This window comes from Mesocricetus auratus, unplaced genomic scaffold, assembly GCF_017639785.1.
Source record: "Mesocricetus auratus isolate SY011 unplaced genomic scaffold, BCM_Maur_2.0 Super-Scaffold_100111, whole genome shotgun sequence".
NCBI lineage: Eukaryota > Metazoa > Chordata > Mammalia > Rodentia > Cricetidae > Mesocricetus > Mesocricetus auratus.
This window is the reverse complement of record NW_024429245.1, coordinates 310,956-323,833: the sequence shown is the minus strand read 5'-3', so window position 1 is coordinate 323,833 and position 12,878 is coordinate 310,956. Positions and strand designations below refer to the sequence as shown.

General features: G+C 43.2%; 1 long non-coding RNA gene across 1 annotated transcript; it reads left to right on the top strand.

The window, feature by feature from the left end:
* Positions 1–8,000: 8,000 nt before the first annotated feature.
* Positions 8,001–9,808, top strand: LOC121136427. Its single transcript, XR_005873495.1, has 3 exons — positions 8,001–8,021; positions 8,528–8,762; positions 9,501–9,808. It is a non-coding gene; the product is annotated as an uncharacterized LOC121136427 (long non-coding RNA).
* Positions 9,809–12,878: the final 3,070 nt, after the last annotated feature.

Here is a 12,878-nt window from a genome sequence, read left to right as displayed (position 1 = left end):
CAAATCCACTTGTCCCTGAATTTTTGACTCTTGTTCCTGAATTTTTGACTCTAATTTTTGAATTGACTCTGCTAATTTGGAAAGTTCCAGATGATTAGACTCAGTTTTAGCCATAAATGCAGTAGACATTGAATTAACTGTGCCTCGAAGATTGTTCTGATCAAATTCCAAATTATCTGTTTTCGTAACTAAATCAACTTTTTCCTGAACTTTTGACTCTAATTTCTGAATCATAAGCTCATGTTTCTTCCATGTGATTACATGTATTAATACACTAATCACAAGCATGGCACACATATACGTATGAAAAATATCACAATTGTCTTTTACTGCATAATCCATCACATTGGTAATGAAATCTCGAAAATCCTGCAGTGTTAAACTACCTGCCATGTTATAATTAGATATTCTTACCATCAATTGGTGATTCCTTAATTGGAAAAATCACCTCCTTTATTATCTCAAATTAAAATACCTGTAGTTACCATGCTTTGTCAGCAGATGGTGCAGGCATACTGCCAAGCACTGCCTCTCCGGGGTAAATTGGATGCTTGCCAAGGAACCTGTGAAAACTTAATGAACAGATTTGGGAAGGCAGATTCACTGCACAGCAGAGGAGCTCGCAGTGGCTTTGGTAGCTGCTGAGGCAGTGCAATGCAGAACTAATCAGGCAAGGGAATAGGGCGGGTGGGGGGGCAGCAGATGGCCAGGGTGCCACAGCTGGGAAGCGTGATGTGTGGTGGAGGCTCCTCTCTTGCAGCAGTGGGGCCGCGGCGGGCATGAGCTGCTTTTGCTGCATCCCACCCCGGGATCCGGAGCGGGCAGCAGAAGACATGAGAAATGGAATTCGGGAGAAATAGAAGTGAGAGCCTGCAATGTAGCTGCCACAGCAGCAGCTGGATTGCCGATTAGCACTCAATCGGAATGCCGATTTCAGGCGGTTTCCCATCACTAAGGTGTCGGCTGTAATTCCAAACCACTTCTGCACCAGATATAACAATATTCGATGCTATATAGGGAAAACAATATATTTATTTACCAGAGAGAGAGGGAGAGAGTCGCACAGACCAGGAGTTAGAAGCGTGGCTGGCTTCCAGGAGAAAAAGGGAAGCCCCTTTTCCTTTCACTTCCTTTTATCTCTATCTTGACCCCACCCTGATGGGCGGATAGCTTTGTGGGGTTCACTCCTACAAATAAGAAAACAGAGGCTAAATGAGTTAAGGATTTGTGTTGTTGACATTATGCTCTATATCTTTCTATACCTTACTCTATGCAAATCTTATTGCCTTCTTCATAGATGAGCTCAAATGATAATTAATGCATAATTTTGTATCTTGATTTTTCTTCCTTAAAGTGGCTGAATTTTTCATGTTCCTCTGTGGATTTCACACAATTGTTAAAATATTTTTAAATTATATGTGTAAATATATGTACATAAATATAAGTCTGTGCACATGAGTGTTGTGTTCATAGAGGTCAGAAAAGGGTGTAGAATTCCCTGGAGCTGGAATTATAGGTGGTTTTGAACCACCTAACCTGAGTTCTTGGAACCAAACTTTAGTTCTCTACGAGATCAGTATTCTTAATTGTGAAACCACCTCTCTAGCCCATATAATGATTCTCTAGTAACACAATGACTGTTCATTGAATGTATGTGTCATGATTTATTTAACCCACCTCTTCAACTGTTATCTTTTTATGTTTATATATGGATGTTTTTCCTTTTATATATGAAACAGTACCACTTGTGGCAGGAGCCACTGGCCCAACCTGGGCCTGAATCTGCCATAGACAAAGACGGAGTCCCTCCATACTCTTGGATCTGCAGGGGCCACAATAAGCAGGAGGCCCTGGCTGCTGGGAAGACACTATGGGCTGACTAGGCACCTTGCAGCACCAAGTAGGTGGGCCTCATTATGATAAGCAATTGTGTGGTGGACAAATTGGAGTTAAAAGGAAGTGGAATGGTTCTTGTGCAGTGGAAAGATTCATAAAGGAATAAATGAAGACAATGAGGAGTGGGCTGATATGGAGGCCTGCTTGTCACCTGGGACCAAGGTGAAGGTGGTGATGAGTAGACTCGGGTAGGTCTGTTTGCCACCGGGGGGCATGGGGATGTATGGGCTAGGCTGCTGCCAAGACCATGTGTGGGTCCCTGGTCCTATAGTAGCCAGGGTCTGTGTTGAAATCTATGGCTCCTGTTTCCATCTACTGCCATGCTGATTCCACAAGTCTGGGCCACCTTTTGAAGCTGTGTTTGGGTCCAGGGATCATGCTGCCACTGGGGCTGTGCTTACATGGGTGACCTTCTCCATCACCTGCCATGGTGACAGCCAGACCCAGTCTACTGTGGATGATCATGTCTCAGTCCATGGTCCTACCTCAGCAAAGGTCTATGTTGATGTCCATGGAACCATGTTGCCACCGAACACCACATGAAGACTGGGATCTGGGCTGCCACCTGTGTCTTGCTGGTGTCCAGGGGCCATGCTGCTGCTGGAACCATCCTGATTTGAGTGGCCAGGGCTATCACCTGGAGTTAGGATGTTGACCAGTCCAAGCTGCTGCCTGGGGCCCTGACTAGGTCTATGACCCAGCTGAAGCTAGGGTCTGTGTTGAAGTCTGTGGATGAGGTTCCCACTAGAGCCTACATAGAGGCCTGGGATCTGAGCCAGAACCTGAGGCTCAGTGGGAATCTGGGGATCTTGCCACAATAGGGACCATACAGATCTGGGTGGCCTGAGCTGTCACTTGAGGCCATGCTATCATCCAGGCCCAGGCTGTTGCTGAGCACCATGTCTGGGTCCATGGCCTTATAGCAGCCAGGGTCTGGATTGATGTATGTGGTTTCTGTTGCCACTGAGGGCCATGAGTATGCCCACGGTCATATCAGCCACTAAGTCACATTGGTGTCCAAGGGCCAGGATGCATGCAAATCTGAGTGACCTGTGCTACTACTCAATGCTCTGGTAATGTCCTGGTCAGAGCTACAGCTAAGAGCCATGTCTAGGTCCACAGCACTGATGTAGCCAGGGTCTGTGCTGATGTCTGATGCTCCTGTTACTATCAAAGGCCATGCAGACACCCACGATCAAGGGCCAAGCTAGTGTCTCAGGGCCATACTGCCACTCAGTCCTGTGCTAATCTGAGTGGCCTGCACTCCCACCTGGAGCAGTGGTGACATGCAGACCCAGCTGCTGCCTCGGACCATGTCTGGGTCCATGAGCTTACCATGACTGGGGTCTGTGTTGAATTCTGAGTCTTTGTATTGCCACCAAATGTTACATAGCAGCCCAGGGTTGCAGCCACAACCTGAGGGCATGGTGGTGTACCAAAGCCATGTGACTGCCAGAATTATATCAACCTGAGTGGCCATTGGTTCCACCTAGCACCCAGATGTCGTCCAGTCCCAAACTGCTACCGAGGGCCATGTCCAGCTGAAGCTGGGGTCTGTGTTCATGTCTGTGGCCCATGTCACCTCAGGGGACCTTAGGAACCATGTTAGATAAAATCAGAGGGCCATGCTGAGCTGTCCGGACCCTTCGTTGACCCTGGGAAAACTGGCCTTGCCCCTCGCTGGACACTAGAGCAACAGAGCTGGACCCTGCACTCAAGAGAGATGGCTCCAACCCTCAGCACAGGTGAGGGTGAACCGACTCTGAGGACATGGATGTAGGGGAGCTGAATCTACCCCCTTGCCTGAGGCAGGAGGCCCCAGGAGACAGGACTGACCAACTCAGCTATCACTCAGGCCCACAGCCAGACCTTGGGTTGGCCCACCCTAACATCTATCCCATCTAGGACCTGCTGGAGCCCATGAAGCGACTGGTGCTGCAGAACAACACCCACAAGATCTCCACAGGGTATCCCAGAGGAGTTTCAGTGAGGATCCAGCAACCAGAGGTTGTACCATCAACCAGAGGCCTTGAACCAGACCCATGACTCATTGCAATGAACATTTGCAAGTAAAGCTGATAGGACAAAAGGGTATACATCTTGTGACACATCAAAGCCCCCAGTGCCACCAGGATGAAAGAAGAAGTGTTGGAGAGGCAGGAAAGAAAGAGAAGCAAAGAGGTTTATTTGTTGTTGTTTGTCTTGGTTTGCTTTTGTTTGTTTTGTTCTTATTTTTATTTGCTTTCTTGCTTACTGTTTTGTTTTCTTTGGTGGGGGACACTGCTGGGGTGAGGGGAGGATATGGGGGAACTGGGGGTAAGCAGAATTGGGGTGCATGATTTGAAACTCTCAAAGAACCAATAAAGAAGTTAAATTTAAAAACAGTACCACTTGTGTGCCCTACTTCTGGAGGCTAGAAAGGGGTGTAGAATCCCCTGGAACTGGGGTTACAGGTGGTTGTGAGCCTTCATATGAATGTTCAGAGTTGAACTACTGTCCACAGCAAGAGCAGGCAGTGGGCAGCTTACATAAAGAGAAACGGGATAATGTAAGTTAGAAAAGTTGTCTAGAAACAAGTTAAGCTAAGGCCCGGCATTCATAAATAAGAATATATGTCTCCATGCACTTATTTGGGAGCTGGGGGGGTGGGCCTCCAAAGAGTGAAAAAAACTGACTACAAGCTAATATTAAGCATTAGTGGAAGACTTGCAACAATAGGAGACTTCTTGGCATGAGGGCCAGGACACTGGTGAAGTAATATAAATCTACTCAAGTATGTCTAAATCATGAGGACATGTACTGGCCTGTATAGCTGCAAGTTCAGAGAATGCATGGTGGTTGCTTTGCTAGTGGCTTAATATCATCACTGAAGACCTACCTTCTTTGTTTCTGCTCAACATTCTGTGGTGCCAGCTCCCTACTAGTCTCAAGATGGTTGTAAACTCGTACTACTTGCTTGTTTGTTTGCATTCAAAGATGGGGAGAAGATAGAGAGAAGGAAAATGGAGGTTAAGAGGACTGTTTCAGAAGCTTCAAGGCCCTACAAAATATTTCCTCCTTTCCTACTGGCTTAACTTTTATCAGGTGCTGTGACAGAACAAGAAAGTATGGAGGTTCTTCCATCTTGTATTCTTGCTAAGAGCATTTTAGAATTAGATAGAATTTGATCTCCTTGATTGGGAAGCCCTGTTGAAAATTATCATAACTGAGGATGCTCCAGCTAACCTATTTTAGTTTCTGTTAAACCACTTGTTTGTGCAGAAACCCCACCCCTTCAGCTAACTGCTTATCTTAACTTGGGTTAATCTGATTGCTTGCAAAATAAACATTCCCTGCAACTGCCAAGCAAGATACTATGATGTTGTTTTGACCTTTAAAATTCCTTTTCTTTAGCCGGGTGTGGTGGCGCACGCCTTTAGTCCCAGCATTCAGGAGGCAGAGGCAGGTGGATTTCTGAGTTCAAGGCTAGCCTGGTCTACACAGTGAGTTCTGGGACAGCCAGGGTTACGGAGAAACCGGTCTTGAAAAACAAACAAAACAAAACCCATGAACAAAACAAAATCCCAATTGGCAAAAGACTGTGTCTGTGTACTCTTTGTTGGCACCCCATAACATTGTTTTGTCTTGAACCAAGAACTATAACTAGGAATCAGAATCAAGCTCATTAGTTTTCAAGTTGACCTGTATCTCTCATTATTGCAACTAGCATGAGCTATGTTTTATCTCCAAAGCATAAATAAAATTCATGGAGAAGTGTACAAGAGTGAGGGTAGTTACCAATGAAAGAGACAATGAATTTTATAGAGATTATAAAAATGTGTGTGCAGGTACCTGCAGAGGCCACAAGAGGGCATCTGATCTTCTAGAGCTCGAGTTATAGGTGGGTCATCTGATGTGGGTGCTGGGAACAGAACTTGAGTCCTTGGGAAGATACGAAAGTGCTCTTAACCACTGAGCCATTTCTCTAGCCCCAGTTTTGTTCATTTTTGTTTGATGAATACTTGTTGTGACTTTAAATAATGGCAAGTACTTGGGCAAAACACTGTCTAGTATGGAAGGTAGCATTAATAATGGTATAGTTGTGAAGGTTAGAATGGGAAACCACGTAGCAGGGGGAAAGGAAGACTTCCCTTTAGGTTTAAGTGATTAACTGTAATCTAAGGCATTTGGTAGGAGAGATGTATAGTCTCTGGCCAGAGCTATTCCATCTCTTGGTTTTCTAGTAGGAGCATCTGCTTCCAAACTGTGAGGCAGAGCAGAAGATAGGGGAGTGGGAGTAGGAAAAATGAGAACTGAGGAAAGGAGGAGGGCAGGGGATGGGAGAAGAAAAAGAGGGGAGGGAAAAGGATGTTGGATGTGCTGGTACCTTGATTACAACTCATGAACCAAAATATATGATTATTAAACATATTTGGTCCAGAGTCCAGGATACCTTAGTTTTTAAACCTGTTATTTTTTTTAACCCCAGAATTCCATCCAGGACACTATATTTCGTAGTCATAATCTTCTAGAGTTTCTTCAATTTTCCTTGCTTTTAATGACCTTGAAGTTTTGAGACATGCTGGTCAGGTATTTTGTGGGACCTAGTAGTTTTCTAACCTAACCACGAAGTGTAATCTCATCACTTCTGACCATAATCTACTTGTTAGAAGCTACTGCAAAATCTAGCCCACTACAGGGGAGGAGGATTTAGCTGTATCTGTTGAGGACAGGAATATCAAAGAATTTGTGGGCAAGTCCTTAAGCCTCACCTACGACGTGATGGTTTCAGTAATACAGTGATAGAATCCAAAAATTTGCATTTTTAACAAGCTTCCAGGTGCTGCTGCTGTGAATGGGCTAGAGATTTCATTAAGAACCATGGAGAGCTTGTGTAAATCCTTATTGTGCACAACAAGCTGGAAGAACTTTGAGATGATTCAAACTTAAGAGATCTAATCACCACTGAAATCAACTGGTTTAGTTTCTAGATTAACTGTTATCATGTACAAAAGTGTCTTATATTTGTATTAGATGTGATTTGTTTTATTTAATTGTCACAAATACTAGGGAGAGAATCCATACATCTCCACCTGACTTTAAAATAACCGAGAGACAGAAAGGCTAGGAGACCAGTCTTAGGTCACACAGCATGCTTATGATAGGGTCAAGTTAAGGGCTGAGTCACTGAGCCATGAACCAGCACCAGTTTCCATCATACAGGCTTCTTTCACATTTTTCCAATTTTCAGTACTCGGACACTCTTTACAGAGGAGACAGGAAAGGGAGACTGGAAAACTATGAGTCTGGTTTCTGAAGGGCAGTTTAAATACCCTGTGGGAGTGTTCTTGAGCGTCTCTGGGGAAGGGGTCATCATTTGGCAGACTTTCTGAGATGCAGCAGGGTTTACAGGGATGGGGGCTTGGGTAGAACTTCCACCACAACACTAGTAATCAGATTAAGAAGGAAGTTTTTTAAAATCTTTTTTTGTAGCTGATATTTACACGTTATCAAAAATTAAGTCAATGTTTGGTGGTAGTGGTTAAAGCCAGCAGTATTTCATATAGCCACTAGGAAATACAGATTTTATATACTGTGACATGAATTCAAGTTCACTATCATGCAAAAAAATCCAGCAGTGTAAACATAGCAGATACCTGCCCCCAAATAGTGGTGAAACTGTGTCAGGGTTCTATGATGGTGAGAAATTGTGAAAGAATCATTAGTAGCTCTAATTTGAACCTTTCCAATGGATGTGTATGTGGGGGTGGGACGGGGCAATGAAATATGATTAATCCCATCAAACCGTTTTGGGGTGAGAGGATTTAGGAAACATGGACATAGAGTGTTAATGACCTTTATTTGTAATGGATTCCTCCAATGGTGGTAGTAGGGAGAGTGGCATGAATAGAGTTAGTGACCTAAGAATCTTGCTCAGTTATTGGCTTAAAGTGGTAATTAGACGTATAGGGCGGGGAACTGCAGCCAGTGACGTAACAATCCTTGTTTTCGTAACAATCGGTCCAAATGTATTCACTAGTGTGAAGGTGGGCAGACAGGGAGCAGAGGTCCTGACCAGTAGCTGGGGGTGGGGAGACTGGGGAGCAGGGAGCAAAGCAGTTACTTCCATTTAATTCTGTGCTAAGGTACCAGTATTGTTGGAGGGAATGAAACAAACCATGTAGTTAAGAGGAAAAGAATTTGAAAAAGCATTGGACTGCAAGGAACAACTTAAAGCCTAGCAGTCAGCTGATCCGAGGAGGGCCTTCCCAGAGAGGGGCCTGGGGTTCGAAAGGTCTAGGGCTGCGCTAAATATCGTGTTTCAGGGCGTGGGCTCCCGGCGTCCTCCAGGTCTCCAAGTACCTTTTGGTCTTGGAAGACCAGATCCGGGGAGGGAAAGACAACAGGCAGGTTTGCGGAGAACAGGGTAAGACCCACGAGCGAGGGCGGGAGGTTTGGGCGTGTTACCGGGGCTTTAAGAAAGCTTTGGCGTTGGCGGCAGCCAATCAGCGGCGTGCGCGTGCCCCTCGCGCCCCTCACAGCCCACGAGCGCCGTGTACGTGCGGCGGCAGGCCCCGCCTCTTCTGGGCGGAGCTCAAGAACCCGCGGGCAGCGGGCCACAGCCGCCTTACTGCCTCTGGTGCTTGTTTAGGTGCTGAGGCGGCAACTGCGCTGGTGGCGCCAAGGCCGAGCCCCAGGTGGAGGTGAACCTCCGCAGGCGCTGCCGGCCCCTGCAGCAGTCTGGGAAGTCTCGGCGGTTCTGCGCATTGCCGGGGTGAGGATGCGGCTCTTCTTTCGGCTGCTCAAGCAGCCGGTCCCCAAACACATCGAGCGCTACTCCCGCTTCTCTCCATCGCCGCTGTCAATCAAACAGTTCCTGGACTTCGGTGAGTGTGACGCCTTGGGGCCAGCCGCCCCCAAGGCCCCGAGGGAGTGAGGGAGTCGCCATCCCCCCTCCTGTCCCGCCTGCTGGGCTCTTCAGCCTCAATGCAAAGTCCATGGGAACCGCCTGGTGGGTGATGGGGATTCAAGCTTGGGATGCTCCTGGAGCTGAGGTTTCGGGTTTCAGGAGGTGGAGGGCAGGGCCTGACACCCACACACCCAGCTTCCTCCAGGGACTCTCATCCCAGTTGAAACTCCTCAGCCATCCAACCTTTCCTTAGATCTAACTTGACTCAAACCGCCCTGTCCTGAAAACTTCAGAAAGATCTCTTAAACGTTTTTTATTTTTAGAGTTTTTAATGGTTGGGTAAGACGTGTTTAGAAACACCTTGAGGTTGAGTAAATCCTGCAGTGGCGTTTTGTTCCTTTTCTGCTGTGAGGTGTTGGGTTGCCTGGAGTGGCAGGACTTAGAACAGTCTCAGTCATGGCCTGCAAATGCCTTAGATGTTGGGCAAGAGCTGACATGTGGGCTCCTGGCCACAGAGCAGGGGTTCTAGGACAGCTCCAGCCTAAGGGTGAGCACCTTTGCTTGGTGTCCCTGGCACTCCGTTGGCAGCTGAGCTAGTACTTGGTTTACATGGGTTGGGGTGAGAAGGGAGAGGACCCAAATAAAGTCTGAGGCCTAACTTAGATGGGAATAGATTCCACCACCTTCCATTAACTAATCAATCCTGTTTCCCCAGAGGATGCCATTCCAACACCAGCAGGCTGAATGCGGTTGTGAAACACCTGAAAATAAAACAAAAATGGAACTCAGCATTGCCGAAGGAAAATCAAGGTGACTTAGGCTCTCAAAGCCAAGCTCTGTTTAAATCTTTTGACTTAAAAATGTCATGGGATGGTGTCAGTTGTGTATAAAAAGTGAAAAATTGGTAGAACCTTCTGGGAAGACCAGCTATACAGAATGTGATGTTGTCTATAATTGGGGGAAACATACAGGATAGAAAGAGAGGTTTAGGTTAAATATTTAAGGCGATGCCAAATTAAATTTTAGAAATCAAGCTGCCAAAGGTCCTCTATCTTGATTCCACAATGTATAATTGTAATATGATAGTTCAGTATATTGATGTCACAATGTATAATTGTGATGTTATAGTGCAGTATGATGATGGTCACAGTGTATAATTGTGATATAGTGCTGCATAGCTGATGTCACAGTGTATAATTGTGATGTCATAATGCAGTATTGTGATGTCACAGTGTATAATTGTGATGTCACAGTGCAGTATAGTGATGTCACAGTGTATAATGTTTGATATCACAGTGAACTATAGTGATGTCACAATGTATAATTGTGATAGTCATAGTGCAGTATAGTGAATTCACAGTGTATAATTGTGATGTCATAGTGCAGTATAGTGATGTCACAGTGTATAATTGTGATGTCATAGTTGCAGCATAGTGATGTCACAGTGTATAATATGTGATGTGTATAGTGCACTATATTGTGATGTCACATGGTGTATAATTATGATGTCATCTTGCAGTATAGTGGTGTAACAGTGTATAATTGTGATGTCACAGTGCAGTATAGTGATGTCAGAGTGTATAATTGTGAGTTTATAGTGCAGAATAGTGAATGTCACAGTGTATAATTGTGATGTCATAATAGATTATTGTGATGTCACCGTGTATAATTGTGATATCTCAGTGCTCTATCTTGATTCCACGATGTATAATTGTGATGTGATAGTGTAGTATATTGATGTCACAATGTATAACTGTGATGTTATAGTGTATTACACTGCTTAATTGTGATGTCATAGTGCAGTATCATGATGTTACAGTATATAATTGTGATGCCATAGTGCTGCATATTGATGTCACAGTGTATAATTGTGTATAATTTTGTTATCAAAGTACATTATAGGCAGTATAGTGATGTCACAGTGTATTATTGTGATGTCACAGTGCAGTTTAGTGATGTCAGTGTGTATAATTTTGAGATCATTGTGCAGAATAGTGATTTCATAGTGTATAATTTTGATGTCACAGTGCACTATTGTGATGTCACAATGTATATTTTTAATGTCATAGTGCAGCATAGTGATATCACAGTGTATAATTTTGATGTCATATTGCAGTATAGTGATGTCACATTGTGTAATTGTGATATCATAGTGCACTATAGTGATGTCAGAGTGTATAATTTTGATGTCATATTGCAGCATACTGATGTCACTTTGTATAATTGTGATCTCACAGTTCAGAATCATGATGTCACAATGTACAATTATTATGTCATATTGCAATATAGTGATGTAACAAGGTATAATTGTGATGTCATAGTGCAGCATAGAGATGTCACAGTGTATCACTGTGATGTCATAGTTCACTATATTTATATCACACTGAATAATTGTGATGTCACATTGCAGTAAAGTGATGTCCGAGTGTATAATTGTGATGTCACAATGCAGAATAGTGATGTCACAATGTATGATTGTGATTTCACAATGTACTATGGGGATGTAACTGTGTAATATAATGATGTCATAGTTCAGCATATTGTTCATAGTGCACTATGGTGATGTCACAGTGTATAATTGTGATGTTATAGTGTATTATAGTGTATAATAGTGTCATAGCATAGAATAGTGATGTCACAATGTATAGTTGTGATGTCATATTGCACGTTAGTGGTGTCATAGTGCACTATAGTGATGCCACAGTGTATAATTTTGATGTCACAGTGCATTATAGTGATGTCACAATATATAATTGTGATGTCATAGTGCAACATAGTGATATCACAGTTTATAATTGTGATGTCATATTGTACTTTCGATATGTCACAGTGTATACTTGTGTTCATTGTGCCCAACAGTGATGTCACATTATATAATTGTGATGATATAGTGCACTATATAGATATAACGGTGTGTAATTGCGATGCCAAAGTACACTCAAGTGATGTCACATTGTATAATTGTGATGTCACAGTTCACTGTAGTGATGTCTCCGTGTATAATTGTGTTTCATAGTGCAGAATAGTGATGTCACAATATAAAATTTTGATGTCATTGGGAAGTATGGTGATGTCAGAGTGTATAACTGTCATGACACAGTGCACTATAGTGATGTCACAATGTATAATTATGAGGTCATAGTGCACAATAGTGATGTCACAGTGTATAGTTGTGTTGTTATAGTGCAATCAAGTGCATAATTGTGATGTATATATGTGATGTTATTTTGCAGTATATTGATGTCACAGTATATAACTGTGATATCACAATGCACAATAGTGATGTTACAATGTATAATTGTGATGTCATAGTGCAGCATAGTGATATCACAGTGTATAATTGTAATGTTATATTGCACTATAGTGATGTCACTGTGTATAATTGTGTTCATAGTGCACCATCGTGATGTCAAAGTGTGTAATTTGATGTTATAGTGTATTATATTGATGTCACGGTGTGTAATTGTGATGTCATAATGTATTTTAGTGATGTTACAGGGTATAATGGTGATGTCATATTGCACTATAGTGATGTAACATTGTATAATTGTGATGTCATTGTTCAAGGTAGTGACTTCTCCGTGTAAAAATGTGTTTAATAGTGTAGAATAGTGATGTCACAATGTACAGTTGTGATGTCATAGTGCAATATAGTGTATAAATGTGGTGTTGTACTGCACTATAGTGATGTCCCATTGTATAATTGTGAAGTTACAGTGCAGTCTAATGATGTCACAGTGCATAATTGTGATGTCATAGTGCACTATAGTTATGTCACAGTGCATAATTGTGATGTGAAAATGTAGTATTGTAATGTCATATTGTATAATTGTGATGTCACAGTGCTCTATAGTGATGTCACTACGTATACTTGTGATGTCATAGTGCAGTATGGTGATGTCACAGTGTATAATTGTGATGTCACAGTGCAGTATACTGATGTTGCAGTGTATAATTGTGATGTCATAGTGCACTATAGTTATGTCACAGTGTATAATTGTGATGTGATAATGCAGTATTGTAATGTCATATTGTATACATACAGTGTATGATTGTGATGTCATAGTGCAATATACTGTTTATAGTGCACTAT